The 8,442-nt window shown below is 39.5% G+C and overlaps 1 long non-coding RNA gene across 1 annotated transcript in view; it reads right to left on the reverse strand.

The window, feature by feature from the left end:
* LOC125326722 overlaps nt 1-8,150 on the reverse strand; it is a 43,770-nt gene extending 35,620 nt beyond the window's left edge. The window contains exon 1 of the long non-coding RNA XR_007203962.1: nt 7,865-8,150. This is a non-coding gene — a long non-coding RNA (uncharacterized LOC125326722). The remainder of the gene's footprint in view (nt 1-7,864) is intronic.
* Between the last annotated feature and the right edge of the window lie 292 nt (nt 8,151-8,442).

Genomic DNA, 8,442 nt, shown 5'->3' on the forward strand with positions numbered 1-8,442 from the left:
TTGTTTTGTTATGTATTACAGCTGCTTTCTCTCCCCCTATAAGCCAGGCTGAAAAATTTTCATTAAAAATGCCAAAGAACTGACCCTGAAACATTTCACTCAAGACATCCCTAGTTTGATAAAACTTTTGTCAAAACCAGCAGAGGATTCAGGAAAAAGAAGTGGGATTCCTTGTGACTGCCACAGGGCCATGCACTCTCTCTGTGTTCATAGCTCTGGGCAAGATACAACAACAAAACAAAAAAAAAGCAAACCCAAAAACTTTCTAGTTACCGAAACAGAAGGGAAAAAAAAGAAAACAAAACCAAAACCCACACACACCAAACAAAACTCAAATCATACCATACCACATTTTAAATTCTCAGTCCTTAAAACAGTGCTTAAAAACAAAGGAATGTATTTCTCAAATACTTTCAAAACAGAGACACTTGAATAGGGACTACAAAAATACAAAATCAGAGAACAAAGAGTCTAGAGCTTAGTACATGCTTCTCTACATTACCAGAGCTTTCTTAGTTATCCATAACTCACACAATTCCAACATTCTGTATTTTTAAATTTGTTCAGCTAACTCACTGAACGTCTCAGGAAGTGATGGTTGTCTCTCTAGCTGAGAGTGACTGACAGGTGCTGTGCAGGCACATGTGTAATGAATGTCACAGATAAAACGGAGGCCTCCTCAGAGAATGCCACGGGGAGAGACAGCTTGTCTTCTGGCAGTTTGTAAATAGCAATCCACTGGGAGTTACACGGATTTGAGTTACAAGCCACTTTACTCCTGCCTGGTCTCTGTGGGAGTCAGGAGAATAAACAAGTGCTTTTCATCATGGCACTTCCCATCCAGTGGAAGACAGTGTCTGTTCACAGCAGACCCTTTCAAGGAACAAGCTGTATTTTGCTTTATCAACACCCCAATCATGTAGCTAAGGCTGCAGTTGTAGCCAAATAGTCATCACAGACCTAGATTTCCACAAGCTGCATTTCTACCACGCACCTATTCTCTCCTTTTAAACAGAGCACACATGCCATGCTCAAATGGTGGATGGGATTCTGAAGGTAAAGTCCTTTAGAGATTTATTAGCATGACTTTTACTGCCTATTTTACTGAGTTATGCCTGGACACAAGAACAGATAGTTCAACAAGAGCGCTCTCACACATTTATGCAGGCAGCATGTTTTCAAGATAAACTCTTCCTATTCAGAATAATAAGCATTTCTCATCTTTTTTTTTCTCCTTTGTTTCCTTACTGCCTTTCTGTCATGAGAAGAGCAGAGCAAAGATGAGCAGCAATACCTAGAGTTTCATCCAGTAAAACATGGACACTAGGAAAGCCTTGGAGTGCATACACAGTTGCTGTCTTTTGGTCTGGATATCCCAGAGACAGCTGACAGGCAGACAGAATCGTATTCTCTAAAGATGTACCCAGGAAATGGCACTGCACACACACTTTCAGATAAATCCCTGCATACTGAGGTTGTGTGAGAGGCCAAAGCCAGCAGGTGGCACTCAGAAACATGTGCCAGAGCCTGGATGAGAGCAGGATTTTCTGCACTACACAACTACTGTTTTCTCAGCAGTGCCTTGTCTCCATAACCAGACACAAACATGGAAAATAAATTTGTTATGCAGAGTCTGATTTTTAACCCAATATCAGAGAAACATCTATGAACTCTTAGTCTCAAGGGAAATAATTGTCAATGCCATCTCTAAAGCCACACTCCGACAACCCAACCACAAAAATTCATGTACTCGCGTTCCATTTTCTTCTTCCCTTCACGCCAGTGTGATTTGCCTGCACGAAGAGCATTTCCATGCTTGATTACATTTCTTCAGTCTCAAGAGAGGGAATAAATTTTATCAGTCTTCTGTAACACATGGGATTGGAAGCTTTTTTCCACTGCCTTCAGTGTTCAGAAGTGAAATATCTGAACACCTGCAGGCAATTGTACTTATTCACTGAAGATGATGACTAGTTTTCCAACATTTTTGCTGCTTCCCCCTGCTTCTTCCTTCAACATGTAGCCATTTGCTCAAATTAGCACATGTCCAAGCCCAAACCTAAAGCTTGTTTTAAAGTTTGTCTGTGTTGGCAGAAATTTACCACCGCTTTATTAATGATTAAACCAAGGTTGCTTCGGTTTGCGATAAGGCATCTCCAGCCTCATCTGTCACTGAATAACAAGAAGTCAGTGCTGCCTGTCATTCCTAGAAAGACACTGAATCTAAGGCTGCCACTTTAAGCACAGCTCTCATTATTTATTCTCTTTCTTCTACACAGCCTGTCATCAAAATAGACTTTTTTTCATATTTCACTTTTTTATAAATTTTAAAACTCGACATTTACAGGTTGGGGGTTTTTTTCTCCCCTATTAAACTTTCTGTGCGAAGAAGAATGCAAACCTAAAGAATTTGCAAGGTTGGATCATATTGCTAAAATTTGTTCCCACACTTCTATAATTTCTTTCTAAGGCTGTGTCTGACAATTTAAAGAGGGCCCTATATGTGGGTCTTTAAGAACAAAGCCCATAATTAATACACTTTCTAAAAGACTGGCCGTATGACTGATTCAAGCAGACTCTCTAACGTGGCAAGACAGACAAGCCAGCCAGAAAAGTCACAATAGAAATAAAGAAATCCTTACTCCTCTTTTATCCTTTTGTTTTTCTTTTTTAAATATGACCCTTATTTTTCATCCAGTACAAGGGCATAATCAGCACAAAAAGCCCGAAATAACCTTATTTCTTCCCACCACCAAGAAATCCAATATGAACAAAACTCTTCATTCCGATTTACACAGTAAATAGTTTGTGAGATAAAACTATAAGCTCAGAAGTACTTCAAGACATAATGCAGTGCTTTATGACCCCTTATACTCCCAACCACAAAGTCAGCATTGTTGAATGTGTCTCCTGATAAGAGGGAGAAACGCTCCATGCTCAGATTTAATTTTTTAAGAGATACAAACCCATATTTTGTTCCCTCTAAATGACCAGATAGGATGTTTCTGAGGTGCTTCTTCTCTTCCTTCCAACAGGAGGGATAAATACAGCAAACATGGTCCAATTGACTCTGTTCTCTTGCTTTTACTAAAACAATTACACTGTGTATTTACCCAGAGAAGCCTAGGGGATTCTTTCCTTTTTTTTAATTTTCTCTCCCTCTTTTTATTATTATTATTATTATTATTATTATTATTAATTCCAGTTCAAAACTCATATGAATAATCAAATTAATCTAATTCTAGTTAAGGAATTTTTTAGCTTGCCTTACAAAGTGCAGACTAGTTTTGGATGAGACAGACCCAAATTTTACAGTCCTGATTAAATTAGTCTCAACAGTGAGGAGATCATTTTCTTCATCATCAAGTCAGAGATCTGGCACAACAGTTGGATTTCAAAGGCAATACTCAAAAATTGTCAGCTTGCATGGAGTTGTCACGTACTTCAGACTTTATGTTTTGCAAGTTTTGTCTTAAAAAATATTACTGCCCCATTTACTCTGCTGCTCTCATCTCACATAAAATTTTAGTTTAGTTAAAGATGAAACAAATAAGCTTTTGAAATATTTATTTTTATTATAGGAGAGAACAAAACCACCTTTGTATTTCCTCTTTCACATACTTTTAAGGTGGCATATTGTTTAATGGAGATTTATTCATGTTACTGTTAGATTACATACTTCGCTTATAGCTATGAATTAAATATTAAGTAAAAGCGAACTGCATTTTAAACATTAATTAGAAATTACATACCTACAGTACAGTGGATGGGAGGAAGGACTACACATTGATCTGACTATTTTAATTTATTCCAGCTGACTCAGTTACACAACTTAATTTTTTTTTTGCTTGTTTTTTTGCAACCGGATGGTAAATCTTCAAAAATTCTGCCTTTTTCCTAAGATTGAAAACAACCCACTATACATCAGAGAATTCAGAATGGCACATTATTAGTGATTTACAGAGAACATATTGTAGCTAGTTAAGAATTTTTCCATTGGTGATCAGGCCATTTCTGTGCAAAAAAAACCCCAACCCTCAGAATCAATTTTATTGTCCTTTCCTGGTTTCCTGCATTTAAAGAAAATTCAAGTTTCAAAAATACTAATATTTGACACCTTTTAAAATACAAACACATAGAATTATTAGTATAGCTATCTAGATTAAACACACTTGCACATGAAAATAGAACTATTTGCATGTGTCCGTCCTCCTTCCTTACTGTCTGGAACACAGAGTGACAGGAATGCATCCTGTTTCTTAACTGTCCTACGAGTTAAGTGCCCAGGATCCATCCATGGGTCCCCAAAGAAAAAACCTTTGAACAGACACTTACTAAGGCACATGGGTATTTTCAGACTTTGCTAAGCAACAAATTTTCACTGTTGCCAGTGACAGTAGCTGGAACTCTGGCTTCGTCATTTTTATAATAACTGTCTTGATTAGAGAAATAGAAAAGCAGCATAATCAAAATGTTAGCATAGTAACTTGTATTAGAAGGTTGGGATGCATAATGAGGGAGAATTTTTTTCCACAATTGGAAATAGTTACAAGTGCTTATATGTAGGCTTATGGAACTCTAAATGGAAAGCATTTTTAAGAGTTACAGAAGGTTTAAGGCAGTTTGTCTTCCCTAAGTTGTGAGTTTGGGGTTTTTTTTCAACAGAAAGTTTTACAAGCCTTAGACAGACTCAGGAAATGACACGGGTGTCAGAATATATTTGCACAGGCTGCAACGGTATATAACATGTTGACATTTGGAAAAATATTGTTTCTTTTAATCAGATTTTTATCAAAGGAGTGAAGTCCTTCATTCTAAGATGAGTGACTATAATTAGATGGTTCCCCAACCAAATCCTTCTACTCTCCCAGCTTTTGATACAACAGTAAGTTATTTACTCATAGAATAAGCCCTGCACCAAGCTAATGAGATGAACAATAAATGCATCATTAATTTATGCTAGATACTATTCTGTTCCTTTCATATCTATTGTCGTTATCCTCCCACAGCACTCAAGCTAATTCTAATTGACGGTTTTCATCAGCAAATTAAAAAACAATATACTCCAGACTATACTGATGAAAAATATACAGAGTAAAACAATATGTTCTAAGAGAACAGCACACTTTGTTATCTTTATGGTGCAGAATGAAAGACAAATTAGCTAAAGAATGCTGTGCAAGTCTTTTTATTGCTTTTATGATAATAAGAAGATACTCTTTATTTGTTTTGATTGGATGGTACAAATTCATTGTCCTGTTACAAATTATTGATATGGTTGAAAGTCAGCACTGTCTGGTTTAATACTTACAGGTGTTTCCTTCTGATAGTTTACATTTACAATTTAAATTGCATTTGGAAAGCTTAAATGACTAATCCTCAACTTAGAGGCACTCTCCTATGTAGGCACTCTCCTATTATGGAAAATATAAATCCAGTGTCAAACACCCTTTTTTTTGTTAAATACACTATTGGTAAAGAATTTTTTACTTGTCCTGTGGAGAGAGAATTACAAAGTTTTAAGGGGAAACTGAGGCAGGGCCAGCCTGAGGGCCACGCTGGGCCTGTAACAACATCTATGTAACAGTAAGAGTATAACATGTCTTATTTCTAACATGTCTTATTTTTTACCTGCTGAAAAGCAGTTGGCTTTTAGAGGAAATAACCACCACCTCTCCAAAGAAAACCACAGCTTCAGCATGTATTGATTGTGCAGCTCTAGGGCAGGATATAGAAAATCTTTCACATGAGCCACTCCACCCTCCCCATCCTTCTGAAACTGGACTGCACCAGCAGCTCAAACTCATTTTACACACAACTTTTAAGATGCCTTCTTTAAAAGATCATGGTCCCTTTCTTCTGCTCACATGCCCTTCTAAACCCCATGCCAGGCAACCTGGACCTCTGGCACTGCTCAGGCTCTGAACTCAACACATGTAGTGGTACATTTGCTATCCTTAGGGAGCTGCTTGCCCTCTCTATAGCTCAGTCTCATCTCAAACTGTAACTGTGGCAGTAATACATCTGTACAGTGCTTTCATGTTACAAATATTGCTTGGACTCTGAGTCCAAGCAGCCATCACTATTTTCAACTGGTTCTCAGTTGATAAAAAAGATTAACTGCATTAATATTTGGGTTATGGCTTCAAACTGAAAGAGAGTAGGTTTAGAACAGATATTAGGAAAACATTATTTAATGTTAGGGTGTGAGGTCCTGGAACAGGTTTCCCAGAGAAGATGTAGATGTCCCGTCCCTGGAACTGTTCAGCTGTTCAGGCTGGACAGGGCTCTGAGCAACCTGGTCTAGCAGAAGGTATCCCTGCCATGGCAGGTGGTTGGAAATAAATGGTCTTTAAGGTCTCGTCCAACCCAAATCACTCTATGATTCTGTGATGTTACTTTTGTTTTATTTAATTGTCTCCTACAAGCCATACACTTACAAGACAATTTTAATGTTCCTCCCCCTTTTCTCTCCTGCCTTGTCAGTAGTAACCAGTTCTCTCACTTAGGTTTCTATTCCACATCTATATTTGTGAAAGTTCCCCTTCCTCAGGCACATGTTAGTCAAAGATAAACAGTGTAGTTTTATGACTATCATGGTATTTTGCTAATGTTTTTCTAACTCAGTAGTCCATAAATAAGCAATATCAACATGGTTTTCACAGTTGACAGTATCTGACATTTCATAAAATGCTGTTCATTTATTATCATTATTAACCCTGCCTCTGACCAACAAAAGAAGTTATACTGGCACATGAACCTATAGTACTCCAGCAGATTAACTACACAACACCAGCAGGATGCCATTCAGAGGAAAAATGCCATGTCTTAAAAAATAGATCATAAACTGATGAGGAGCCTACAGCTCCCAAGCCACACTTCGAGCAGCCACAGGCCTTGTGATTCTTCTGCCAAAGTGTATCAAAGGAAAGGAGCTGCAAAGGGGGCAAGCACTCTGAAAGCTTGCAGAGACAGCAGGTGGTCATTTCAGGTTACTGCTGTTAAAAGGAAGTATTGCGCATGTGTATTCACTTTTAGCACCCAATTAATGTTTTAAAGAGATTCTTGAACACTTCTTATAATTTTATTATTTTTCACTTTTATTGTTTTAATGCCCTCTGAGAACCCTAAAAATCCAATGTCTTTTCCTTTCAATTTTGTCCTTTTCTATTTGACACACTCATTTATCTTTCTTAGCAAGCGTGCAATTAACATCTTTTTCTTTCCCTGTCCCTTCCTTATTTGGAAAATGTCTTACTTCACATGTGCAAGATACAGTGTCTTACAGCAAACAGCACAGCACACCACAAAACTCAAAAACTTCATCCCAACTTCCCAGAGCAAGACAAGGACCTAAAGAATAAATTTAAAATATCGACAGCAACGATGTAACAGCAGCCATGAAGTAAATGATAAGGGAATAAATTCTGGTTTCAGATAGCTTGGGTCCAGACATTCTACCACTAAAATTTAGATTGCCAACTTAAAACATCAGAGCACACAATCAGTAGAGGCAACCTTGGACTCCAACTACAGAACTAAGGTAGAAATACCAAATCCAGAGCTCCAGTCCCGAAATACCTGACTCAGCACCTGCTTAACTTGAAGGCCCCTAAAGCCAGAGTGTATGCCGTGTAGGATTACCAAGCTATATTCTTTTACAAGTTACTACTCTTTCCTAATTTGACGGAAGTTTTCTGTGCCCTCAGAACTACCTCACTTAAAAGGAATTGACACTTCTAAGGCAAACCAGCATGTAAGCAATCCCACCTTTGCCTACGAGGGGGCAAATCAAATAGTCATTCACTGTGCAGTTAAAACATACCAGGTTGGATACTTGGTGCGAGGGTCTTCAGGTACCTACTTTGGCAAATATGTCACCTGGCAAAGTCCATCCTGTCCCGGGGTGACGTTCCGAAGCCGCTTTACTCCCGAGCCGCCGCTCGCTGCCCAAGGGCGCTGGGCCTTTGAGGCGGGCCCGGGGCCGGGCCGAGCGCGGGGCAGTTCAGCGGCCGGGCCCAGCGGCCCGGGGGCTCTGGGGCTGGCGAGGGAGCGCGCCGGGAGCGCTGGGCTGCTCCTTGGGTTTCTTTGTGTTCCGGATAGCTGGGAAAAGCTCCTGGTGCGTTCTTCTTGTTCTTTTTGCCTTTCCCTCCCCCTTGCCTCACTGCCTCCCTTCCCTCCTCGCCGGTGCGGGGAGCCTGCGGGGGTGGCCCCGGCTGGTCCGAGCCCGGGTGTCTGTTCCCTCCCCGGGAACTTTTTGTATTTTGAGGTTTGGGGGTTTTTTTCCTGTTCTACCCTGTTTTGTTTGTGTGTTAATAAACAGTTTGTTTTTTCCACATTCACTTGCTGTGACCCATTTGTCTCATTGGTGGAGGAAAAGGGGAGGCCCTTTTCCCTTCGGAGGGGACACTCATTCCGGAGTGTTTCCTCCTGAAGTGTTGT

This window comes from Corvus hawaiiensis, chromosome 5 (assembly GCF_020740725.1).
Source record: "Corvus hawaiiensis isolate bCorHaw1 chromosome 5, bCorHaw1.pri.cur, whole genome shotgun sequence".
In the NCBI taxonomy this organism is placed as follows: Eukaryota; Metazoa; Chordata; class Aves; order Passeriformes; family Corvidae; genus Corvus; species Corvus hawaiiensis.